Source organism: Felis catus, chromosome A1 (assembly GCF_018350175.1).
Source record: "Felis catus isolate Fca126 chromosome A1, F.catus_Fca126_mat1.0, whole genome shotgun sequence".
Classification (NCBI taxonomy): Eukaryota; Metazoa; Chordata; class Mammalia; order Carnivora; family Felidae; genus Felis; species Felis catus.
In genome coordinates, this window is record NC_058368.1 from 31,684,875 (window position 1) to 31,712,816 (window position 27,942).

At 35.9% G+C, this 27,942-nt stretch overlaps 1 long non-coding RNA gene across 3 annotated transcripts in view; it reads left to right on the plus strand.

Annotated features, from left to right (window-relative positions):
- The window catches only part of LOC109492563, a 139,510-nt gene extending 118,123 nt beyond the window's left edge, over positions 1 to 21,387 (plus strand). For all 3 annotated transcript variants that reach the window (XR_006595263.1, XR_006595264.1, XR_006595268.1), the window contains one exon: positions 21,254 to 21,387. This is a non-coding gene — a long non-coding RNA (uncharacterized LOC109492563). The remainder of the gene's footprint in view (positions 1 to 21,253) is intronic.
- Positions 21,388 to 27,942: the final 6,555 nt, after the last annotated feature.

Below are 27,942 nucleotides of genomic sequence, written 5' to 3' on the forward strand. Positions count from 1 at the left end.
TTAGACAGATGTTTTGCAAAGATTTTTATTTAAATTTTAAAACTGATCCTCCACTCAGTTTGATTGTTGGAAACTTTTAGTATATGTGCTGCTGAAGCGAGCACTGTTGGAAACTTTTAAATATTTGAGGAACAACTTTAACATTTGAATCTACTTTGTCACTGTCGATTTTATGATATCTAAATACATATAAAGTATTTCCAATGAAAATTTCATGTACTAATTAAGTTGTGTTATAAGTGTAAAATGTACAGTTAGTACAGTACTAATTATTTATTGGCTCATTAATAATTTTTAAAAAATTTTTAATGTTTATTTATTCTTGAGAGAGAGAGAGAGAGAACCAGAGCATGAACGGGGGAGGGACAGAGAGAGAGAAAGAGGGAGACACAGGATCCAAAGCAGACTCCAGGCTCCCAGCTGTCAGCCCAGAGCCTGATGCGGGGCTTGAACCCACAGCTGTGAGATCATGACCTGAGACGAAGTCAGATGCTTAACTGACTGAGTCACCCAGGCACCCCTCATTAATAATTTTTTTAAAGGTTGTTTATTTTTGAGAGAAAGAAAGAGAGCAGGGCAGGGGCAGCAAGAAAGGGAGACAGAGGGTCTGAAGCAGGCTCTGTGCTGACAACAGAGAGCCTGACACACGGGTCTGGAACTCATGAACTGTGAGATCATCACCTGAGCCAAAGTTGACTCAACTGACTGAGCCACTCAGGCACCCCTCATTAATAATTTTTATATTGGTTACATTTTTTACTGATTACATGTTGACAATATCTTAGCTATATTGGATTAAATATAGTGTTATTAAAATTATTTTTTTCTGGTTTCTCTGTTTAATGTGGCTTCTAGGATAGTTAAAATTATATGTGACTCACATTATAGTTATGTTGGATAGCACTGGCATAGGGTTATCACCATCCTTTCCGTAGATACTCATTATCTTAACAAACTATGGTGGAGTTCATGAAGGGAAGGGTGGTTTCTCCAAGACAGAATTATCTTCAGAGGGTACTAATTCAGGGCACTATTCTGTGTTAAACTATTCAGTAAAATGGAAACATGAAAAAAAGCAATTCATGTAATTTCATGTATATAAAATAGTGTCATATAATTAACATAAAGAAAAATCAGGTTATAGGTAATGGCTGATGATTACAACAGTTAAGCAATAAAATCAGAAGTCACTGCTTACCATTGTAGCCTTAATAAGAAAAGCAAATAAGGAAGAATGTATCATCAATCAAAGCTTCCACAGCTGTTGTTAAAATGCTTCATGCCTATTTATCTTTTAATTCAAGGGAAATAACTATTTTAAAGATAGCATGTAAGGGTGCCTGAGTGGCTCGATCAGCTGAGCGTTGGAGTTTGGCTCAGGTCCTTATCTCACAGTTCATGGGTTTGAGCCCCGAGTCAGGCTCTGAGCTGACAGCTCAGATCCTGGAGCCTGCTTCAGATTCTGTGTCTCCCTTTCTCTCTCTGCCCCTCCTCTGCTTACACTCTCTCTGTCTCTCTCAAAAATAAATAAACTTAAAAGATAGCATATAGTTCACAACATGTAACCACATAGGTTGATAATGATACCTTGATGCCAAATATAATGTAAGAAATATCAATGTTGAAAGTTTATTTAAAACTATCAAAATCCTATTATGCACAAGGCATTGCACTAGGTTCTTTGGAAAATGAAAAAGGAAGGTCAGATTTTTTAAAGATAGAGACAATTAAAACCAAAATAATTTTGCATGTTGTGTTGGAGGTGTTGTATATTGGAGAATATTTTTAGCTAGAAGAATTGAAGAAGATTCATACTGTCAGTGACTTTTTATTTGGGTCTTACACTTTGCGTGAACATATTCTATGTCTGCAAGATAACTTAAAAAAAATTTTTTTAACATTTATTTATTTTTGAGAGACAGAGCGAGACAGAGCACGAGCAGGGGAGGGGCGGACACAGATTCTGAAGCAGGCTCCAGGCTCCAAGCTGTCAGCATGGAGTCTGACGCGGGGCTCAAATACATGGACCGCGAGATCGTGACCTGAGCTGAAGTTGGATGCTTAACCGACTGAGCCACTCAGGCGCCCTTGCAAGATAACTTTTATAAATTAAATGTATTGTTTTACTTAATGTATAAGATGTATTTAATGCTTTAATCAATGCTTCTCAAAGTGTGCATGGAGGTTCCTAGTGACTCTTTCATGTGGTCCTTGGAGTCCTCCTTTTTCTAATTTACATATCTGTCTGAGCCTTGATTTTTGCCAATTACAAAACCTGAAATGGCATTTCACAACAGATTGTATGCAGAACCTGATATGAGGATACATCTGTGTTACATCAAAGGAGACATTAGAAATGTCTTTTTTTTTGTTAAAGTGAAACAATGCCACTTTTCTGATCAATTAATTAGGTTTGGAAATGTTTTACATAAAAATGTATTATTTATGGTAATGTAATGACTATATTATTGTTTTTAAACAAATATTTTTAAAAATTCCTTTTTAAATTTTAATAGTAAATATCAAGAGATACAATCCACATAAAGATAAGCAAGCTCTTTGAGCCTCACAACTGCTGCTTCAAGATGATCGTGTTTTTATTATGTAATTATCAAGGGAGGAAGCTGTGGAGGTACACTGCTCCAATCTCCTTTCAAGACAGTTTGTTGCAGGGCACCTGGGTGGCTCAGAAGATAAGTGTCAAACTCTTTTTATTTATTTTTTTATTTTTTAATGTTTTTATTTATCTTGGAGGGAGAGAGAGAGAGAGAGAGAGAGAGAGAGAGAGATTGAGGAAGAGAGGAGATGGAGTGGGGCAAGGGCAGAGAGAGAGGGAGGCACAGAATCTGAAGTAGGCTTCAGGCTCTGAGCTGTCAGCCAAGAGCCCTAAGCAGGGACCGAACTCACAGACTGTGAGATCATGATCTGAGCCGAAGTCGGACGCTTAACCTGTTGAGCCACCCAGGCGCCCCAAGTGTCTAACTCTTGATTCCGGCTCAGGTCATGATCTCAGTTTCATGGGTCAGAGCCCCATATCAGGCTCTGTGCAGACCGCATGGAACCTCCTTGGGATTGTCTCCCTCTCTCTGCCCCTCCTTCCACTTGCACTCAGTCTCTCTGTTTCTGTCAAAATAAATATACTTAAAAAAAAAAAAAAAAGACAATTTGCTGCAAGTGGGTGGATGCCAGGCAGCTGCTGCATACCCTTGGATCTGTCACAGCACTCATGCCAAGGCAAAACTATTCTGGGCCCAGACAATGAATGTCCAATGTAGTACTCGACATTACAGATATTCCTTGCTTTGGGCCCTTGCTAAGACTTCCTCAAAGTTATGGACCCCCAAACCTCCTTCCTCCCCCTTCTCCTTTTATAAGAGTCAGGCTTGCCTCATGGTCTAAATGTTCCCTCACCTACTTCTTCCTTCTTGCCCCTCTATTGTTCCTAGGCCTTCTATCAGTAGGTGTCTTGAACATTGAGTTCTATCCTGATGTCTGCCTCTTTTAAGAGGTTTAAGACCTTGAACTGATACATAAGGTTATAAGGGAAATTACTAACACCATAATTATTTTATAATATTTTTACATACTAAGAGTGCAGTATCATTTACATAACATAGATCTGTTCTCAATTTTTGCCATTTAGGATTTCTTGCATATTTATATGGAATATATGATTGAAAGTTGAAAATATTTCATTTCTTATAGGCTATAGTTTATTTTCTTTGCATCTGATCTCTGTCCAAATGCTATCTCATTATCTATGCTTCAATATAGTCGTTTCATATTGTTTTATTTTATTTTATTTTATTTTGGTTTTGTTTTAGGGGCTTTGGGGATATATCTTCAGGAGTGGCAATTGTGGAAAAAATAGATTTTTTCCCTTACTAGGGCAAAAGGGCCCTAGTAAGACAGTTTCCATACTTCCTTTTCTAGTCCAACCAAAGTGACTCTTTTTTATAGAATTCATAAGCTTGAGTTTGAGGAAAGATTTTATTTGAGGTGTGTAAGTGCTAAGAAATAAATGAGTAAAAACACTGCCAAATTGATCTGCATTATACATATGTAATAAATATGTGAGGTTGGTCTTTACTTTCATAAGTCACAATAGCAAGATGTCAAACCTACAAACACAATTTAATTCCATTATTATTTAATTCATGGAAGAATGTATAATTATATCCATTGTCTTTTGGCCTGAAAATGAAACATTCTCATCATTAGGATGGAAGTGTGCTCATAAGTGTGGTGTCATGTACAACCGGAAGAAAACATTCTCAATATTTGAAAGAAGTGAAAGAAATAATTTCAGGGTTGTTCGACAAGATTTTCAAAATCATTGCATATTTTTTCTTAGATGTCAGTGTGGCAGTTTAACAATACCAAAAATCAAAGCATAAGCACAAGGACTAGTGGCATTTCGTTGAGTTTAATTAAAATTCAATATCCTGACTAAACATGGGGATGCAGAAAGCAACTTTGTCTTTGATACACATATCTGAAATTTACTTTGAACTTAAATTTTTTAATGAGAATTTCAATCCATTTAGAAATCTGTATAGTTAATTTACTGGAAATATAATGAGCACAGGGACATCTTGGTGAGGGCCTTATTCATACACAGAATGCATGTGCAACTTCAAAGTATATTACTACAAAACTATAAGAGGTTATACACTAGCTTTTTAGTATTATAAAGATATCATCCAGCAGTGATTCATACTTAGTAGAAGATCAAGAATGATCCAAAACAAGAAAAAGAGAAAATAAAAGATTACAATATTCAGGAAAATAAGACCAAGCACATTTACTGATGACTCTACTTGGTGGTATATGTGTATCAAGTGGCTAATTGCTCAAATGGAAAACTTTCCATTCTTTATCCAAAAGATAATTTGCCAATCTTCATCTGATCCACTGTTTGCTGTTTAAAGCCACTGCCTGATAATGCAGGAAGTTTTTTTCTAGTTATCTGCAACAGAGACTCATACACCATTAAAAAACAAAAACAAAAACAAAAACAAAAACAAAAACAAGAACACAACAGCTATCAGAATGGAACAGGTGCCTGGGAGAAGGAACAGAAAGTGCCTGTGCAGTGGATCTGGCCATCATGAGGTGGATGCTGTCAAGATCACCAAGTCATAGTAAGAGTGAATGAATCAGGGGTGGCTGAGTGGCTGAGTCAGTTAAGCATCAGTGTCTTGATTTCAGCTCAGTGCATGATCTCACGGTTAGTTGTGAGACTGGGCCCTGTGGGCTTCGTGTTGAGCATGAAGTCTCCTTGGAATCCTCTTTCTCCCTCTCTCACTGCCCCTCCCCCACTCATGTCTCTCAAAATAAATAAATAAACATTAAAAAAAGAATGAAGGAATCCGTAGTAACTGTCATTAAAAGGAATGAGCAAATATGGCATATAAATACAGGAAATACTCTTTAGTCATAGTACTAATCAAATAAATGCAATTTAAGAGAACACTGCAATTGGGCGCCTGGGTGGCTCAGTCGGTTAAATGTCCAACTTTGGCTCGGGTCATGATCCCACAGTTCATGGGTTCAAGCCCTGTGTTGGCCCCTATGCTGAGGGCTCAGAGCCTGGAACTCCTGCTTCGGATTCTGTGTCTCCCTCTCTCTCTGCCCCTCCCTCACTAGCACTCTATCTCTCTCTCTCAACAATAAATAAAACACAAAAAAATAAATAAATAAAGAACACTGCAACAGCTTTATATCTTTTCAGATTAGCAAAATTCATATTAATAAGTAAAAGTGTGTGAAGTTGGTGATCTGAATACATTACTATTGATTATCTAGATTTGGATATCATTTCTGAAGGACATTTGAAAATTGGTATTAAAATTTTTTAAATTGATCAATGCTACAATTTCATTTCTTGGGATGTATCTGAAGGAAACTGTAAGAAAATAATGGTTCAAATGCATAAATGTAAAAATATTCATGTGGCATGTGTTTAATAGGAAACACTCTTTATAATTTAAAGTTCCAAGAAAAGGGTCAGAATTTGGAGCACTGAATTTGGTTTTCCTTCTGGTATATTCATTCTTCCTGAATGCCCTGATTCTTTTGTATCTTCTGCAATTGTGTTCTTTCCTTTTCCTTCCATTCACCAGACAACACACTCTAATATGACTTCTGGTTTCACAATTTCCCCCAAACAGCCCTGTTGTTTTCATTAATAGCTATTATTTCTCATTTAAAAAGTTATACCAACCTCATCTGTGTATTCTGACTGTTACTTTTCTCTCTTGCCTCGTCTCAACCATCCCAAACAGCCTTATCCCACCACCCACTCCAGCTTATGTGTTTAAGAAGTCTCTTTTATATCCAGACACGTTTGGGTCTAACTTTGACTTACATAGCTCTAACTTGCTAACATTTTCCATTGGACTTCAGGTAAAGCACAACATCCTTACACTGATTGGCAGGACCCCTTCTTAGCATGAACCTTTCCAGCTTTTCCAGTATCTTCCAGTCGCTTTCTTTTTCTCTCCCATACTGGCCATCCTTCAGTTTCTGGAACATGCCCTTGCCCTCATCAACGTGGAGCTCTTGCATGCACTCACTCCTTCCTCAAGAAGGTTGATTTTAGGACACCCCCTTGATTTGTGACCTCCTTCTTTTGCTTTAGACAGCAGCTAAATTCCTGTTTATTTTGGATGCATTTCCTGATCCTCCAAACTAGGTCATTTTTCTCAGTCACACTCTGTTAGAATCATGCTTTCTGCTCCCCTTTGCCCTACCTTTTGTAGGAAGTAGGTCACTTCATAATTTTATAATAAGTCACACAATCAGTTGATTAACACCTTTTTAAATTGCATATTTAAATATGTCTAAGTTTTTATTCACATGATTATTTCCTTTAAATCTAACAGAACCATAATTTCTGTGAGAATCGATACTTGGTTTTTATTCCGCATTTTATTACTAGTGCCAAACACTCTTCCTTAGTTATAAGCTGTAAACTTTGTCTCACACACTAATGAAAATTACTTTTGATGCTTTCTTTTGGTAAACTGGAAATACGCTCAGTTATCAATATAAGGATTGTTGTAATTTATTGTTATGATTATAGTGGGGGCACTAGAAGAAAGAACACAGAGATTTATATAAGAATTGATAATTTTGTAGTTTTCTTCCAATTTTCCACATCCTAACTAAACCTAGTCCTTCTTTGGTCATTCCTTGGCTAAGAAGATAAAAACTTTACCAAACTCTGATGGTGTTATGCCATACCAATATTATCAAGATTTCCTAAAGGAGTAAGAAACTAATAATGTGAAGTACATGCTAGAAAAAGAATTTAAAAACAGAAAAAAGAAGTGACTTTTAGAAACAAGTCTCATTCCAGGAAGCAATACTATGAAAGAAAGAAAAAGGATGAAGTAAAACACGTGCACACACATGCACGTGCACACACACACACACAAGCACACACTTGCACACCCCAAATATTCACTCATGTTAGTGTGTGCATATGTGTGCACATGCACGTGGGTGTGCACGTGTTTTACTTCATCTTTTTTCTTTTTTTCATAATATTGCTTCCTGGAATGAGACTTTTTCTAGAAATCACTTCTCTCTTTTTTTAATGTTGTTGTTTATCTTTTATTCCTGCGATACAATTAAAAACCAACTATATAAGGAGGAGAAACACTTTAGGGCTGTAGAGACATCTTCAAAAGAGAGACAAATGGAAAACTGATTTGTTTTCATGGGTTTCAAATGGTTGGGGAATATGATAAAAGTGCAGACTTGATAGAATGTACATTTACAGATAATTTAAAGTATGTTCACATTAACGGCATTAGCCTTATCAGAATTTTAGTGCTTAGGGCTTCCTTTGATTTCCTGAATTTTAACAAGCATAAATTATATTTCCATTTGATAACTATCGTGGGCACAAAGTTTTTAAAACAAATCTTCATGGACATCATCACACTCAGAAATTTTGAATCAGCTCTTGGGTGAAACTGATTATCCAGGCTAGAGTCCCCACATGAGAGTCTTCATTGTTGTTCAACGTGTCAAAAATATTTAATAAAACCTTTTAGAAGTAGCTAACCACATACATAAGGAGAACCTGACGATGCTTAGTATGTATAACATCTGAATGTTTGTGGATATAAAAAAAAATCTCCTAGGAAATATGTTGCCTACATAGGGAGGTTTTAAGTTAAGCAGTTAGACTTTATAAACAGATGGGATCACAGTCGCTTCTGTTTCAGGACACCGTGTCATTCTGGATGTGCCACTGTGCTACAGCAGTTTCTTCCCACTAGCCCACTCATGCCAGTCATTCACCTTCTGGTACATTGGGGTTTCATTAGCTCAAAACTGCCTGACCTTGTGTCGGGCACAAGTCGACAGGTAGTTCATAACCCTTTGCTGTCAGAATTAGCATTCATGATACTCCTTAAACTGTGGTGCAAATTTAGAGTTCGTTATTAAATGATGCATATGTTACTACACTTATAACTGATTCAGTCTAGTTATTTTTAGCTTGACCTTTTCTGTATTCATCAAATCAGTTTTGAAACAGACATTGAGGTACCCTTTACAGTTCGTTATAAAAATTTCTATGGCTGATATTTCAGATGGAGTTTTCCAGATTCTCAGTGGCTCCATAATAAATGTTAGACTTCAATGTTAGTTTAAATAAAAATGAAGTAAGCATGGATCCCCAGGATATTAATGATCCTTTTTTTTTCAACCCTGGAACAGCTTCACTCTCCAAGTATAACTGGATTGGAAATAATACACATTCCCTTAGGTATTAAAAGTGACAAAAGTAGAACTAAGAAGAACAATTTATGTTATGGATTATTATAAATTATTAATTCTTTTCTGACTCTACCCTTCCCTCATTAAGCTAACATTGAAAAATATCAAACCCAAAGAGATAGATAATATTCAGCACAAGATACTACAAATTTTCTTCATAACTACAGTGAAACCACATCTTACTATTTTAATTAGGAATTTCAAAAGGCTGATTCTTAGAAATTATTCCTGGAGCAAGAAAACAGGACTGCAAGGAACTTTGTTTCATCAACGATGGAGTCTAAGACCCGTAGGAATAAAAACCAATGATGTGGGAGAAGGGCACCCAGGTATACAGTAGAGAGAGACCCTTAAATATAATAAAGGAGGAAATATAAATCTTAAAGGGTGCCTTTGGTCTTCCATCATCTTTAGTGAAATTCATTATTGATGCTCTAGGAAAAGTGTAGAATTTTGCACTGATTCCCTGCTTTACAAACTGTATGGATTTACACATGCTTAGTGGTAGGTCATATGTAATAGAAGTTGTATGTATCTCATTATCTTAGTACTTTTTTCCTTGTTTTACTATTATTCTACAGCAATTTAAATATTATGTGGATTTTATGCCTATTATCAAATGAAACTGAAGGTGATGTTTGTAGACTAGGGAAATTCAAATAGCTCAGGCAAGTATTTTTAGAGGCTGAAGGTAAATACTTCAAGAAATAAGCTGATGGAGAGAATATTTTAAAAGGCGGCTTTTCCTGTATTATCATAATGACTCGATCTCAGTGCTGCTTTACTGAAGTAAGATCACAAAAGAAATGTTACTAAGAGGTCGGTATAAGGTCTTTGCTGTTTCTTCACTCGCAAAGCAACTAGTCAGTCACAGAACATCCGTTTTTAAACTTGCGAGATTTTCTTGCATTTCAGATAATGTATTGTCCATTAAGTTGGACACATACACATAAAAAGGGCTTACCTATTCCTTATCAGTTCAGATGCTTTAAAAGACACTGAGTTTGGGGCTCCTGGGTGTCTCAGTCGCTTAAGGGTCCATCCGACTGTTGATTTCTGATCAGGTCATGATCTCACAGTTTGTGAGTTCAAGCCCCGCACGGGGCTCTGTGTTAGCACTGTAGTGCAGAGTCTGTTTGGGATTCTCTCTTTCTCTTTCTCTCTCAAAATGAATAAATACAACTTAAAAAAAAGACATTGATTTTGGAAAAAGAGTAGCAGTGAAACAATAAAACATCAACAACTGAGTTTCTCCTGTGAACCTGATTTGGGAGGGCGAAAGAGTTTATCATAGAAGTGATTTAAGTCTTCCTGCTCTTATGAGCATATATTTTTTTCACTACTCAGTTGTACATGTCTGTTTCTCTTTGCAATGCTCAGTGTCTACTATTTCTTTTTGCAGTATCCTTCCTTATTCATTCATGATGCAAACTTTCACAGCCTTACAAACACTGAAATCTAACAGGCACAGGTCTGTTCTTCAAAATGCTGCACATTTGCAGTTGTTGTATTTACTTACCCTTTTGGGAAGGTCATGTTCACTTCAAGCTCTTAGTCCTTTTAATGTCCCTTTGAACAGAAATTATGTTCTGCTATAACCCAAGAATTTATAGGGTTCACTGAGAATTGGCTTAAGGTTATCATGAGCCATTTCACCCTAACCTTCAAGAGGCTCAAAAACAGCTTCTTAAGTGTCAGCTAGGTACAGTGCTGACAAAATAGGGTAGTTCAAGTACCAAAAAGGTGAGGTGCATTGTACATATAACGTACTGAAAACAAGTATGTTCCAAGATGATTATTTAGGGAACTAATGTTTTCATAATTACATTAGAGATATATCTAAAGTGATGTTAAACTTCTCCATGCCTAATCTATGCTTCTAGCCCATGATGACGTTATGGAAATACAGTTCTTGAATATGTATGAATAAATTTAAAATATTCAATCCAAAAATTAAGATTAGTAAATGATTTATTTTATATAGATGTCTTATATTCTCTATTTCCCTCCACTAACATTACCTACAAAGTACATTGTATAGTGATAGTTAATATTCTTTTTCATATTGAAATATGTAATAGAATTTCATATTAAAATAATATTGAGTCATGTTTTGATACCAAATTGGCATTTTATACTGGCAGAGAGACTCCTAAAAACTCTAGCATTCCCTGTTTACACAAAGCTTTAGAAAAATCAATATTCACCAACTTTGTTTATTTCAGAAATGATGGCTAAGAGAAGTTTACCAGATTCCTAGCAATTTACAAATTTTTCTGTTACTCATTTGATATATCAGAATGATCCTGCATTGTTAAAATATATTCTCCTTGAACACCCATATTCATTGTAGCATTATTCATAATAGCCAAAATGTGGAAGCAACCTAAATGTCCATTAATGGATAAAGGAATTGTGATACACACATACACAACACACACACACACACACACACACACACACACACAATATGTATATATAGAGAATATTATATATACACACAATGTATATATATATACATAGAATATTATTCAGCCATATTAAAAAAGAAATCCTGTCACATACTACAACATGGATGAAACTTGGGGATATTATTCTACGTGAAATAAATTAATCACAAAAATCTATTTTAACTTTTATAATAAATTATTACTTTGATAATTTAATCTAGATCATTTACTCTATTTAGTTTCTATGAGAAATAAATTAATTGAAATATCAAATTGCAAAAGTATGGCATAATATCAAAATGTGATATCCTGGCCTAGTAATTTAGATCTTTGCCAAACTTATCTGAATGTCATCCCTCTCTGTGTCTCTCTCTCCCTGTCTCTCATAAACACACACATACACACACGCGCGTGCGCGCGCACACACACACACACACACACACTCTTGTTTTTACCTTATTTCCATCTTCTAACTAGAAATATTATCCCAAGCACCATTATTGTTGGTTTTTTTCAGATAATCTGATTTCAATCACAAAAATTTTAAATGCAAGAGAATAAATTACCTATTTTTAACATTTTAAAATATAAAATAATATATATTTAGATGCATGATAAACAAAAAAAGAATAAATGGCACAGGTGCCTGGGTGGCTCAGTCATTTGAGTGTCTGACACTTGATTTTGGCTCAGATCAGGGTCTCACAGTTCATGCGTTCAAGCCCTGCATCAGGCTACACGCTGACAATGTGGAGCCTGCTTGGGATTCTCTCTCTCTCCCTCTCTCCTCTCTCTGCCACTGCGCTTGCTTGCTCCCTCGATCTTTCTTTCAAAATAAATAAGTAAACTTTTTTTAAAGGAATAAATTCCATAATTGTACATATGCAATGATTATTTTAGCTTTTATTACTAGAGCGACATCAATAATAATGCTAATAAATATGCTTATGTTTATTTTTAATACCTTTCTAATTCCTCTTTTCTCAATTTAATATTTTTTGGGTAAGGCAAGTGATGATTTTGCAAAAACTGTAGCATAACTAGTCTGTATATTTGATGTAGAAAACAGAAACTTTAGAGGTGCCTGGGTGGCTCAGGTGGTTGGGTGTCTGACTTCAGCTCATGCCATGATCTCATAGTTCGTGAGTTCAAGCCCCGTGTAGGGCTCTCTGCTGACAGCTCAGAGCCTGCTTTGAATTCTGTGTCTCCCTCTCTCTCTGCTCTTCCCTCATTCACGCTCTGTCTCTCTCTCTCTCAAAAATAAATAAACATTAAAATTTTTTTTAAAAAATAGAGAAACTTAAAATGGGTTTTAATTCAGAGATCAATATTGAAAAATGTGTATTTTTTTATTAGAGCTATAACCATAGCTAAGTTATAACAATTATGATCCACCCAGTTCTCAGATTAAAAATGGAATAATGCTAAACTTACAGGGCTTTTATGAAGTTTAAATGAGATCCTAATTACATGTCTAACATGACATTTGATTTTCTTTCTTTATTTCATTTCCACGAGTGAATATTTGATTTGATGATTTGAAACTCAGAGCACAGTTGCTCATATAAAATACAGAAGAAATATTGCTGCTTTTCATTTCAGATTTCCACTAGGTAAAAGATGATAAAAATATTACTATTATAAACTATACAAATCACTAAAGAAAACCCACTGCTTTGGAAATCATTTCCAATTCATACACAGGACACTAGATATATTTGTTTATATACTTTTTATTTGTAGAAGTTCTAGTTGATCACTATCTACATGATGTGGTAGTAGATATGAATATTAATAAATCATTAATTCTGTGGTTTACAAAAACAAGACTTCTTCATCAAATTCTTGTTTCAAATTTAATAATTATTTGACTCAAAAAATAAAAATAGAAACGAAGAATCCAGACTCTTGATTCCTAAAATACCCCTTTCGTCATGCAGATCGTTGCTAAATCAAGGGTTTTGTGATTCAAGTGCAAGCTGTACATGAAATTGCAATTATGACCATGAATCAATTTACCAGGTCATTAAGCCTAATAATCACAGCTTTACTTTTTATTATTATTATCATATAATTATTAACATGATTCTTAAATAATGTTAGATATTATCATTAAAAAAGCTAGGTAACAATGTAATATAACAAGCTGCGATGTAGCCCTTTGCCAATTTGCAACAATTTGGAGAATGCTAAGGATGGAAAAATGGAAAGAACCTGGGTCCTGGCACCTGGGTGACTCAGCCAGTTAAGCGTCTGACTCTTGATTTTGGCTCCAGTCATGACCTCATGGTTTGTGGCTTGAGCCCTGAGTTGGATAGCGTGGAGCCTGCTTGGGATTCTCTCTTCCCCCCTCTCTCTCTCTCTGCTCCTCCCCCATTTGTTCTGTTTCTTTCTTTCTCTCTCTCTCTCTCTCTCTCTCTCTCTCTCTCTCTCTGTCTCCCCCCTCCCCCCTCAAAAATAAATAACTAAATAAATATAAAAGTGAAGAAAAAAAGTAAGTTTCTTTAAAAAAAAAAATAAAAAGAACCTGGGTCACTGAATGTATGTATATACATAGGTCACTAGATCCTTCCCAGAATGCCTACTCTCAGACTCCTTATCACATATGAAAACACACATACACTTCTGTCATGCCACGATAAACTTTCTTTGGTATTCCATATTCTGAAAATGTCTACCTCTACTTCAAATTTTTTTCTGTATTCAAGCAGTGTATCAGTTAGTACTTGCCAAACAAGCAAACAAACAGACAAACAAAAATCCCTAAATTCAATAGCTAAAAAAAACCCCAAAACAATCATTGGAGCATCTGATTATCTCTGCTGGTTAAGAGTTCAACTTTGGCTCGGGTCATGATGTCACAGTTCTCAAGTTCAAGCCCTGCATCAGGCGCTCTGCTGTCAGTGGGGAGCCTGCTTCAGATCCTCTGTCTCTCTCTCTGCCTCTCCCTTGCTCTTGTGTACATGTGCACATGCTCTCTCTCTCTCTCTCAAAAATAAACATTAAAAAATAACAAACATTTATTCTCACATCTGCAGATTTACATGCAGCTGGCTGATCTAACCTAACTAACCTGGGGGTTCTGCTGATCTCATCTAAACTTACTTCTGCCTCTGGGAGCTGTCTGTCCTTAGTGGGCTTTCTCATGTTCTTCCCACCAAGATGGTAGAAGCTGTAAAAGAACAATTGTGCAGGCACATTTCAAATATCTCCTTGTGACAGGTCTACTAACATCCCATTTGTGTTACAGAAAATCATAAGCCTAATGCATCATCACAGAAGTGAGGAAGTTTCATTTCCCATGGAACTGAGGGAGAGAAAGGGAACATTTCTGAGAAATAACCTAATCATACTTTAGAGTTTTTACATTAATATAAGAAGTGGTTAAACTCGTAACTTGTAGGCAGTGCAGAGAGCCTCAGAGCTCCAGTTATTTCCAAAAAGATCTCTGCTCTAACTTCCATACATCTCAGAGTAAAAAGGGGGCCCCAAACCATTGTGTGATCTTAGCCAAAACTCCTTACCAATCCCTATACCTGGCCAACAGTCATTTGTCTATCATGATAGACAGATGTCCTTTGTTGGAAGATTGTCCATAACCCTTTTGCATTGCTAAACATCTTGTGAGTAGAGTCACGGATAGCATTTGTTATAAACTATACTTACAAGATGCTTACATGGCAAACAGTCTTGAACGATGGAAATAATTACTTCTAGGAGCAGAAAGCAGATCCATTTTTTGTCCAGGGTAGAGTTCAATGTAATGTCTTTTCCTGAGGAAAGACTAGACAGGTTACCTTGTAGCCAAATATAAAACATTCGGTCTCCTTAAGCCTGGTGTTACTTATCTGTGATAGGAATATACTGCATGCACGGCTGCCCCCAGATCGCTCTTTATCACTCCCAGGGACTTCCAGGACACAAAGTTCATGCTGCTCGCTGGACTGTGAGTAATGAAGTCCTTTGTTTCTGACAGCAATCTGTCTTTGGCCAGCATCTACAAAACAGTGGCAGTCTAACTTATAAGGTTGCAAGCAAGGTAAAATCTCAGAGCCTTCATGCTTCGTGCTGCCTTTTGTCTTGGTTGATATCAATTACCAAGGTAAACCAGGGCTCACAGGGTCTTCCAGTTCTCACCTCCTCAGAGCTCTGTCCATACCTCCTTGCTAACCCATTTTTCATTCTGTCTGAGCTCTGAAAGCACTTCTCCTGTGCCCTTAGAAACACTCCTAGTCAATAGCAAAATTCATTATACTCTGAACCCCTTCTCTGTGCTCTATACTCTCTTATTCTTTTACCCCTGCCTTGAGGATGCTGATTCTCTCAAGTGGGAACTGATTTTTTTCCTCCCACAGCATGGGGCTAGAAGTAGGGTAAAGAATCCCTTTCTCCTTGCCTCCCCTTTCCAGCCCAGAAAAAAAACAAAAAATCAGCCTTGAATCTCAAGTCACCAAATAAAATCGACTGCTATCCTTCCTTTTTAAAAACCACTTAGCTATCTTTTTTAAAACAAATAATTGATATATAATTTTCATACTATAAAATTTATTCATTTTAAGTGTACAATTCAAGGATTTTAGTAATCACTTAGTAAATATTCTGTTATGCAACCATTACCATAATACAGTTTTATCTTTTCATATTTTTTAAAAATTTTTTAATGTTTATTTTTTGAGAGAGAGAGAGAGAGAGACCGAGCATGAGCAGGGAAGGTGCAGAGAGATAGGAAGACACAGAATAGGAAGCAGTTCCAGCTTCCTCTGAGTTGTCAGCACAGAGCCCAACATGGGACTAGAATTCATGGACCTCGAGATCACGATCTGAGCCGAAGTCGGAAGCTTAACCCACAGAGCCACCCAGGCACCCCTACCATAATCCAGTTTTAGAAAATTTTTTATCACTCCAATAAGATCCCTCCTGATGATTAATAGCTAATCTCCTTTCCTATCCCAGCCTTAGTCAACCACTAATCTATTTTCTGTTGCTATAGATTTGAATTTTCTAAACATTTCTTATAAATGGAATGATGAAATATGTGATATTTTCTGTGTGTATTCTTACAATTAGCATAATGTTCTTCAGGTTTATACATTTTGTAGCATGTCAGGATGCCATTCCTTTTTATTGCAAAATAGTATTCCATTGTTTAGATGAGCTCACTTTCCTGAACAATTCACCAGTTTATGGGCATTTGGTTACATTTATTGGCTATTATGAGTAATTCTCCTATCTACATTTGCTTTCAAGTCTTTATGCAGACATATATATTTTTTTATTTCTCTTGTGTGGAAACCTAGGAGTGGAATCACTTGATGATACAGTAAATTTATGTTTAATATTTTTAAAAAAACACCAAACTCTTTTTCAAAGGGGTTGTATCATTTTCCATTTCCATAAGCACTCCATTTCTTCATGTCAACATGTGTTATGATCACTTTTTTTTTTATTGAAGTATAGTTGGCATACAGTGTTATATTAGTTTCAGGTGTACAACATAGTGATTCAACAGTTCTATACATGATGCAGTGCTCACCGTAAGTGTTGTCACCATCTGTCACCATACAAAGTTATTACAGTATTATTGACTGTATTCCCTATGCTGTAGTTTTTATCTCCCTGACTTATTTATAACTGGAAGTTTGCACCTCTTCATTCTCTTCATTTAGTTAACGCAGCCCCCTTCCCTTGCAACCACCAGTTTGTTCTGTATTTAAGAGTCTGTTTTTCGCTCTTTTTCTACTGTACTCATTTTGGTGGGTGTGAAATGGTATCTCATTGTGGGTTTAGTTACCTAGAAATCTCTGTAGATTTCAGACTCTTACTAATTATAATTTAACTGAAAGCCCTCTCTGTCATTATTCTTGGTGTTTGTAAAAACCACATACATGCTTTTTTAAATAATGTGATCTTTCAGTAACTAGACCTCCTTTTCCCTAACAACTTTCATAGGTTCAGTTCTATGAATCTGACATTTTTACACCTTTTGTCTATCCCAGCTTACCCTTCACAGGGCTGCAAAGCTACTATTTTTTTTACTCTATCTAAGCATTTTTCCTTTGAATGCTTCTCATCCCCTCCATGTACTCCTTTCCATCCATAACAGGCCTCAGTTCCACAGTTCATAATTTAATCTGTTTTTCAGTATCAATTCCCTCATCACAACTATGCTTCCTTTCATACTTATCCATTGCAAGAGCCAGGTCTCTGCCTACTCCTGATGTTAACTGTTGCTCAAGAAAATCACAGTCCTGTTTACCGGCTTTAGTGTAGTTTAGTTTAGTTTAGTTATTTACTTATTGAGAGAGAGAGAGAGAGAGAGAGAGAGAGAGAGAGAGAGAGAGCGCTAGCAGGGGAGGGACAGTGAGAGAGGGAGAGAGAGAATCCTAAGCAGGCTTCATGCTGGCAGGGCAGTGCAGAGCCTAATGTGGGGTTCAGACCCATGAACCGTGAGATTAAGACCTGAACCAAACCAAGAGTCAGATGCTTAACCAACTGAGCCACCCAGGTGCCCCGCAGCTTTATTTTAATGTCTTGACTGTTAGCGTCAAGTGAGCCCTTAGTGCTGCAAGGGAGACCTCCTACATGTCCCTAGGCTTTCATTAGCCTGCAGTTTCCCATCTTGTCCTTTCACCTCATAACTCCAACTACCTTCTGCCCCCTTCTCACTTCCAGCTGACGATTTCGCTTCTGAGAAAAGAAGCAATCACAAATAGTATTTTTCTCACCATGCATATATAAACCATATGTTCTGTGTTCCCACCTATTGCCAGGGAAGAAAAGTCTGTACTCTTCTGGAAAAACAACTCCTCCACTTGAGCACTACATCCCTCCCCTTTCACAAGGTTACAGCTCCATCCATTTTTCCCTCCCTTCACTGTCATTTCCCTCCTCTACCTCTTGGATCAATCCCATTGGCATTCACTAATGCTATAGATCCCTCTTTAAAAACACAAAACAAAAAAACCAAAATCTTTCAGTCTTTCAAAAATATTGCTGTAGCTATTGCCTTTTTATGTAAACTTTCCTTGAAAAGAGTTATGCATACTCACTGGTTGAGATTCCTTTCTTTCCTCAACCACTTCACTGAAGCTTTCCCCCTCACTGCTCTTCTGAAAATGCATGTCGTGATCTCCAGTGGACCTACGCATTACTGAATCCCCAAATCATGTCTTTGTCTGTGGTGTCATGGTTGATGTTGATGATGACTTCCAGTGGGAGAAAAATTCTCTAGTTCTGAGTCTGCGGATTTTTGTGGTATAAAACACTCTGGCCATGGCCGATTTCAAGCTTCTAACATGATGTTAATGAACACAACGTGAAAAAAAAAATCATGCAAGTGGCTCTCATTTGCTAGTAGAGTAAGTAGGTTCCACGCCCAATGGATTGGTCTTTTTTTAAAAAAATTTTTTAACGTTTATTTATTTTTGAGACAGAGAGAGACAGAGCATCAATGGGGGAGAGTCAGAGAGAGAGGGAGACACAGAATCTGAAACAGGCTCCAGGCTCTGAGCCATCAGCCCAGAGCCCGAAGTGGGGCTCGAACTCACGGACTGTGAGATCATGACCTGAGCCGAAGTTGGACGCTTAACCGACTGAGCCACCCAGGCGACCCCCTATGGATTGGTCTTAATGGATGTTGCTTTACCTGCAATATTTCACGTATTGAATCATTCAGTACTTCTCAATTCAATACTGCATACATTTCTGGAAAATTCCTTTTTCTGATATTACTCCTATAAGGTGGTTTACCTCTTCCCAGGCTCTTGTGTGGAACTGGTTTATACTCCTTATTTCTGGGTCTTGGAATTCTCCATTGTTGTATCCTGGTAACTCTTTTCTTTTTCATTTACATGCTAATGTTAAGATCTCATGTAAGGCCTTGAAATTAAATACCTTCTTTATATCCAAATATCTTGTTCAGATTTATCTCAAATTGCCTGAATTCATATATCAAATTATAAACTCAGTATCTTCACTCGGATATTTAAAATTTAACATGTCCACTAATAAACTCTGGGCATTCTTTTCCCAGACCTGCTGTAACTACAATATTTTCCATTCTTCCAGTTGCTTATTCCAAATGTCTGAGTGGCATTCTTGACTCTTCTTTTTTTCTCACGTCTATATGTCTATCCTGACATCTTTGTTTTCAGACAATATTCAGAATCAACTGCGTCTTGGTATCTCCATTACAACCACTTTGCTCCACATCATCATCACATTTCATAGACATTATTTCAATTTGTCTTCTAGTCTCCCTGTTTCCACCGTTTCTTATATATTCTACAAACAGAAACAAACAAAAATGCAAACAAATAAACAAAAACAGTGTTCTTCTGAATAGTATGACCTATTATATCACTGTTCTGTTCAACTTTAAAATGTTTTTTTAGCTCAAAGTTAAGTCTTTACATTGCCCTACAAATTTCTATGTGGACTGACCCTCTCGATCTTGATAAATCTTATTTGCCATCACTCTCTCCTTCACTTATGTAGTCCCTATTATACCAATGCTGAATTGCTCAAAGCATGCTCTCTTTCAAGTGTCTGAAACGTTTTACCCTATATACCTACATGGTTCATGCGCTCACTTCCTTAAAATGTTTGTTCAAATGTCAAATTCTCAGTGATACATTCATAAAGAACTTAGGGCACAATATTGGAATTTAATTTTAGTTCTGCCTTCCCACACACAAGCACATAATAGAAATGTGGCCCTTGATCTTTCATGACTCTGCATTAATACATTCACCAGCTGCACAACTGTTTCTTTATGTGTATGTGTTTATGACTGTTTTCTTTTACTGCATATTCTGAAAACATATCAATGAAAAATTTTTTATTCTGGACCTAATAAGCCAAATGATGAAGATGAGGTTGTCATGTGGTCTAACCCTTTTGAATAAGATTCAACATGTTCTCCTCCAAAACATTGCTCTGTACAGGCAAAAAATAACTCTATTTTGGATTCAGTAACCCAGGAATTTAATGTTTTAACACTAAAACATTGATTGGCTTACATAGTCATATATATCATAGAAAGGTTGATATTTGCTTAAACTTTACATCGTCTAATTCAGAATCCCATCCAAGGTATCCTTTATTGGAAAAATAAGAAAATTGTTTGCCCCAGTCCACCATACCATGAATTCTTTCTGAGAAGATTACAAATCTGGGGATAATTTTAATTTTCATTTCTTTTTAATTGGTAGTTATCTGTGAACTTGATCTCATTTTCATTAGATTCTCTAAATGTATGTTAGAGACGAATGTGTTGCGAGGAGATAATGTACAACTTTATAAGTCCCTACAGCTATATGGATATGGCAGGCCTTATGATCTAGCATTGCTTAAAAGCTATGGTTCCTTGAATGCAAGGTTAAACAAAGTTTAATGGAAAATATAGATTAGTGTTATTTTCATGGCTCAAAAGTTATGGTTTTTAATTATAATCATTTATACTATTGGAGAAAAATATGGTTTAATAAAAAAACCAGGATTTTTGTTTTGTTTTTTTAATCACACATCTTCTTGGAACCTATGTTGCTTCCTGAGAGCAAAATAAGTCCTCAGAGAAATGAATGGATTCCTTTGAGCTACTAAGATACAACTTTGTAACACTGTTGAGCATTCTATTAACAGGCCAGAGGGGGAAACTGGTATATAAATACAGGGAAAGGAATTAATATGGAAGAGAATGGAAAACCAGAAGGAGCAAGTCTGAATATAAGTAAAGAAAATGTGAATGAGATATAGGACCAAGGGATTGTGATCTTTGTAACATATTTCTCTCAATCCTCTCCCTTTTTTGAATCTATTTCAATCTAGCTTTTTTTTTTTTTTCTGTGCATTGCTTTTGACCATAATAGAACAGTACAAAATACATTTCTAAAGAAACTGGCATCAACTAAGCCATACTCTGCAAAACCCAAGCTAAAGATAAGGACAATAACATGTGGACTTTTACAACAAATGAGCTTATGTGATTATTGTTTTCAATTCTGTAGCTGTGAATGAACAAAGAACAGAGAAACATCCATGGGCAACAGTGGTATAAACAGAAGTGATACAAAGTGGACTAGATCATACAGATGTGGCTGGAAGAAAATGAAATAAATTAAACATGAGTCCTTAGATCATGGTATGCAACAGGGAATGGAAGAATGATTTATTGAAATGTTGTGATTTGGCAAATGTTATTAAGCCACAAGTCAACATTTTGTATAAGATTATGTTGAAAGTTAAGCTGCGTCTTACTTCCTAATTTACTATAATAGAAATTCATTTTAATTAAATTTGGTTGATTCATTGACTCATTCTCCATCTATCCACTCATTCATTCATTCATTCATTATTAATTAATCCAAAGCATATTCATTAAAAAGCTACTATAAGCTATGTACTTTATATGGGGACACATGAATGGAAAAGCAGAATAGTTCCTGCCATAATGCAAAGAAATAAATGAGATTATTTCAGATAGTCATAGAAGCTATGAAGAAATGAATTTTGTGTTGAGATAGAGAAATTGACAAAGATATGCCACTTTATTAGGATAGTCTGGGAAGCTATAGGTGTTGGATTTTTCTACATCAACCTGCTGAGCCAGGACCTTTGACAAATGGTAACTGGAAATGTGCCCAAAACACAACTAAACAAAAAACAGAACACCATGAGAAAAGCAATTTAGGTCAATATTAATCTAAATGTAACAATTTTTGTTATATACCACTTGAAGCTGGATAGAGAGAATTGGCCACCTATATTGAAATTACTTGTGACAACTATACAAAATTATTTAGAACATTGACTAAAAGGTGTAAAATTAGCTTGAATGTGTTTCTTAATAGGTTTTGGTACAGTATGAACTCATAAGTTTTTACACTGCATCATATATATTAATATCACATAGAGCCCTCATTATAAAAGAAAATGTTGGTAATTTTATTTGTTGCTTGGATTCTAACACATCCATAATACTAGATTTTTAAATCCTAGAACTCTTTTAAAGAGGCATTTTATAAGATGTGTAATTTCTAAAGTGTGATGACATAAAAAAGTGACATTGGAAAATTATGAGGAGGAAGGGGAAAAGGAGAGAGACATCTTCAGACTCACATATTTTGAGTTAATAAGGAAAATCAATTATGCAGAAGGAGAGAATTTTGAATCAAGCTTTAGTATAGTTTATAATGCAACCCAGGCATTAGTCAGACTTTTTTTTTTTAATTTACATCCAAATTAGTTAGCATATAGTGCAACAGTGATTTCAGAAGTAGATTTCTTAATGCCTTTTATGCATTTAGCCCATCCCCCCTCCCCCAAACCCTCCAGAAACCCTCTGTTTATTCTCCGTATTTAAGTCTTTTATGTTTTGTCCCACTCCCTGTTTTTATACTATTTTTGCTTCCCTTCCCTTATGTTCATCTGTTCTGTGAGTGAAGTCATATGATATTTGTCTTTCTCTGACTAATTTTGCTTAGCATAATACCCTCTAGTTCCACACACAGTTGCAAATGTCAACATTTCATTCTTTCTGATTGCCGAGTAATACTCCAGTGTGTGTATATATACATATATATATGTATGTATATGTATATAAATATGTATATATACCGTATCTTCTTTATCCATTCATCCATCAATGGACATTTGGGCTCTTTGCATACTTTGGCTATTGTTGATAGTGCTGCTATGAACATTAGGGTGCATGTGCCCCTTTGAAACAGCATACCTGTATCCCTTGGATAAGTGCCTAGTAGTGCAATTGCTGGGTTGTAGGATAGTTCTATTTTCAGTTTTTTGAGGAACCTCTATACTGTTTTCCAGAGTGGCCGCACCAGCTTGCATTCCCACCAGCAGTGCAGAAGAGATCCTATTTCTCTGCATCCTCACCAACATCTGTTGTTGCCTGAGTTGTTAATGTTAGCCATTCTGACAGGTGTGATGTGTTATCTCATTGTGGTTTTGATTTGTATTTCCCTCATGATGAGTGATGTTGAGCATTTTTTCATGTGTCGGTTGGCCATCTGGATGTCTTCCTTGGAGAAGTGTCTATTCATGTCTTTTGCCCATTTCTTCACTGGATTATTTGTTTTTGGGGTGTTGAGTTTGATAAGTTCTTTATAGATTTTGGACAAACCTTTATCTGGTATTTCGTTTGTGAATATTTTCTCCCATTCTGTAGGCTGCCTTTTAGTTTTGCTGATTGTTTCTTTCACTGTGCAGAAGCTTTTTATTTTGATGAGGTCCCAGTAATTCATTTTTGCTTTTGTTTTCCTTATATGTGGAGATGTGTCGAGTAAGAAGTTGCCAAGATCGAAGAGGTTTTTGCCTGCTTTCTCCTCGAGTATTTTGATGGCTTCCTATCTTACATTGAGGTCTTTCATCCATTTTTAGTTTATTTTTGTGTATGGTGTAAGAAAGTGGTCCAGGTTCATTCTTCTACATGTTGCTGTTCAGTTTTCCCAGCACCACTTGCTGAAGAGATTTTCTTTATTCCATTGGATATTCTTTCCTGCTTTGTCAAAGATTAGTTGGCCATATGTTTGTGGGTCCATTTCTGTGTTCTCTATTCTGTTCCATTGATCTGAGTGTCTGTTTTTGTGCCAGCACCAGACTGTCCTGATGATTACAACTTTGTAATACAGCTTGAAGTCCAGGATTGTGATGCCTCCAGCTTTGGTTTCTTTTTAAAGATTGCTTTGGCTCTTCAGAGTCTTTTCTGGTTCCGTACAAATTTTAGGATTGTTTGTTCTAGCTCTGTGAAGAATGTGGTGTTATTTTGATAGGGATTTAATTGAATATGTAGATTGGGGTAGTATTGACATTTTAACAATATTTGTTGTTCCTATCCAGGTGCATGAAATATTTTTCCATTTTTTTGTGTCTTCTTCAACTTCTTTCATAAGCTTCCTGTAGTTTTCAGTGTACAGATTTTTCACCTCTTTTGTTAGATCTATTCCTCGGTATTTTATGGTTTTTTGGTGCAATTGTAAATGGAATCGATTCCTTGATTTCTCTTTCTGTTGCTTCATTATTGGTGTATAGGAATGCAACAGATTTCTGTGCATTGATTTTATATCCTGCAACTTTCCTGAATTCATGAATCAGTTCTAGCAGTTTTGTGGTAGAATATTTTGGGTTTTCCATATAGAGGAGTATCATGTCATCTGCAAAGAGTGAAAGTTTGACCTCCTCCTGACCTATTTGGGTGCCTTTTATTTCTTTGTGTTGACTGATTGCAGAAGCTAAGACTTCCAATGCTATGTTGAATAACAGTGGTGAGAGTGGACACCCCTGTCTTGTTCCTGACTTTAGGGGGAAAGCTCTCAATTTTTCCCCATTGAGGATGGTATTAGTGTTGGGTCTTTCATATATGGCTTTTATTATCTCAAGGTATGATCTTTCTGTCCCTAATTTTTTGAGGGTTTTTATCAAGAAAGGATGCTGTATTGTGTCAAATGCTTTCTCTGCATCTATTGAGAGGATCGTATAGTTCTTGTTCTTTCTTTTATTGATGTGATGAATCACACTGATTGTTTTGCGGATAATGAACCACGCCTGCATCCCAGGTATAAATCCCACTTGGTCATGGTGAACAATTTGTTTAATGTATTGTTGGATCCAGTTGGCAAATATCTTGTTGAGGATTTTTGCATACATGTTCATCAGGGAAATTGGTCTATAGTTCTCCTTTTTAGTGGGGTCTCTGTCTGGTTTTGGAATTAAGGTAATGCTGGGTTCATAGAAAGAGTTTAGAAGTTTTCCTTCCATTTCTGTTTTTTGGAACAGCTTTAAGAGAATAGGTGTTAAATCTTCCTTAAATGTTTGGTAGAATTCCCCTGGAAAGCCATCTGGCCCTGTACTCTTGTTTTTTGGGAGATTTTTGATTACTAATTTGATTTCTTTACTAGTTATGGGTCTGTTCAAATTTTCTATTTCTTCCTGTTTCAGTTTTGGTAGTGTATATGTTTCGAGGAATTTGTCCATTTCTTCCAGATTTCCCATTTTATTGGTGTATAACTGTTCGTAATACTTTCTTATTATTATTTTTATTTCTGCTGTGTTGGTTGTGATCTCTCCTCTTTCATTCTCAATTTTATTTATTTGGGTACTTTTTTTTTATCAAACTGGATAGTGGTTTATCAATTTTGTTAATTCTTTCAAGGAACCAGCTTCTGGTTTCATTGATCTGTTCTATTGTTTGTTTGTTTGGTTGGTTGGTTGGTTGGTTTCGATAGCATTAATTTCTGCTCTATTCTTTATTATTTATTGTCTTCTGCTGGTTTTGGATTTTATTTGCTGTTCTTTTTCCAGCTCTTTAAGGTGTAAGGTTAGGTTGTGTATCTGAGATCTTTCTTCGTTCTTTAGGAAGTCCTGGATTGCTATATACTTTCCTCTTATGACTGCCTTTGCTGTGTCCCAGAGGTTTTGGGTTGTGGTGTTATCATTTTCATTGGCTTCCATGAACTTCTTACTTTTTTTTTTAACTTCTTGGTTAGCCCATTCATTCTTTAGTAGGATGTTCTTTAGTCTCCACGTATTTGTTACCTTTCCAAATTTGTTCTTGTGGTTGATTTCAAGGTTCATAGCGTTGTGGTCTGAAAATATGCATGGTATGATCTTGATCCTTTTGTACTTGTTGATGGCTGATTTGTGTCCCTGTATGTGGTGTATTCTGGAGAACATTCCATGTGCACTGGAGAAGAATGTATATTCTGCTGCTTTAGGATGAAATGTTCTGAATATATTTGATAAGTCCATCTGGTCCAATGTGTCATTCAAAGCCATTGTCTCCTTGTTGATTTTTTAATTAGATGATCTGTCCATTGCTGTGAGTGGGGTGTTGAAATCCCCTACTGTTATGGTATTATTATCAATGAGTTTCTTTATGTTTGTGATTAATTGATTTATGTATTTGGGTGCTTTCACATTTGGCACATAAATGTTTACAATTGTTAGGTCTTCATGGTGAATAGACCACTTAATTATGATATAATGCCCTTCTGCATCTCTTGATACAGTCTTTATTTTAAAGTCTAGATTGTCTAATATAAGTATGGCTACTCTGGCTTTCTTTTCTTGACCATTATCATGAAAGATGGTTCTCCATCCCCTTACTTTCAACCTGAAGGTGTCTTTAGGTCTAAAGTGAGTCTCTTGTAAACAGAATACAGATGGATCTTGTTTTCTTATACATTCTGTTACCCTATGTCTTTTGATTGGACCAGTGAGTCCATTGACGGTTAGAGTGAGTACTGAAAGATATGAATTTATTACCATTATGTTATTTGAAGAGTTCGAGTTTCTGGTGGTGTTCTCTGGTCCTTTCTAGTCTTTGTTGCTTTTGGTATTTATTTATTTATTTATTTATTTATTTATTTATTTATTTGGTCTTTTCTCCCCTCAGAGAGTCCCCCTTAAAATTTCTTGCAGGGCTGGTTTATTGGTCATGAACTCCTTTGATTTTTTTTTTGTCTGGAAACCTTTTAATCTCTCCTTCTATTTTGAATGACAGGCTTGCTGGATAAAGAATTCTTGGCTGCATATTTTTCTGATTCAGCACACTGAATATATCCCACCGCTCCTTTCTGGCCTGCCAAGTTTCTCTGGATAGGTCTGCTCTGAACCTGATTTGTCTTCCCTTATAGGGTAAGGACTTTTTTTTTTTCCCTTGCTGCTTTCATGATTCTTTCCTTGCTTGAGTATTTTGTGAATTTGACTATGATATGCCTTGCTGATGGTAGGTTTTTGTTGAATCTAATGGGGGTTCTCTGTGCTTCCTGGATTTTGATGCCTGTGTCTTTCCCCAGGTTAGGAAAGTTTTCTGCTATGATTTGCTCACATATCCCTTCTACCCCTATTTCTCTCTCTTCCTTTTCTGGGACCCCTATGATTCTGATGTTGTTCCTTTTTAATGAGTCACTGATTTCTCTAATTCTTAAATCGTGCTCTTTTACCATAGTCTCCCTCTTTTTTTTTTTGTTTCATTATTCTCCATAAGTTTGTCCTCTTTATCACTGATTTCCTGTTCTTCCTCATCCATCCTTGCCACCATGGCATCCATTCGAGTTTGAAGCTCAGTTATAACTTTTTATTTCATCCTGACTAGCTTTTACTTCTTTAATCCACAGAAAGAGATTCTAATCTATTTTCGACTCCAGCTAGTATTCTTCCTATTACCGTGATTCTAAACTGTTTCAGACATCTTGCTTGTATCTGTGTTAATTAAGTCCCTGGCTGTCGTTTCTTCCTGCTATTTCTCTTGGGATGAATTCCTTCATTTCATCATTTTGAAAGGAGAAAAGGAATTAATGATGTAAAAAAATGAAAATAAAAAAAATATTAAAATTAAAAAATTAAAAACAAACACACAAAAATAATCAAATGATGCTAGATCCTAGGTGTGTTTTAGTCTGGGTGTTGAAAGATTAGTGATAGATTAGTGAAAAAAGGGCATGATAGATTAGTGAAAAAAGGGGAAAGAAAGAAAAAGGAAATCATTTGAAAATTTGAAAAAATGAATACACTGAAGTAGAATAAAATGAAATGATGTAAGTAAAATACAATTTGAGAAAATTTACACAAAAGTAAAAAAAATATAGTAGAAAAAATTAAAGAAAAATATTTTTAAGAAAAATTGAAAATAAAAATAAAGTTTTTCTTTCTGTATTCCAGAAAAAGAAAAGAAATG